The following is a 223-nucleotide window of genomic DNA, read 5'->3' as shown; positions in this document are numbered from 1 at the left end:
TAAATAAATAAATATTAAAAACAAAAAAACAAAACCATTGATAAAGGAGGGAAGGATATACAGTGGAGAAAAGACAGCCTCTTCAATAAGTGGTGCTGGGAAAACTGGACAGCTACATGTAAAAGTATGAAATTAGAACACTCCCTAACACCACACACAAGAATAAACTCAAAATGGATTAAAGACCTAAATGTAAGGCCAGACACTATCAAACTCTTAAAGG

The sequence above is a fragment of the Physeter macrocephalus genome, chromosome 5, assembly GCF_002837175.3.
Source record: "Physeter macrocephalus isolate SW-GA chromosome 5, ASM283717v5, whole genome shotgun sequence".
Classification (NCBI taxonomy): domain Eukaryota; kingdom Metazoa; phylum Chordata; class Mammalia; order Artiodactyla; family Physeteridae; genus Physeter; species Physeter macrocephalus.
This window is presented reverse-complemented; position numbering follows the sequence as displayed.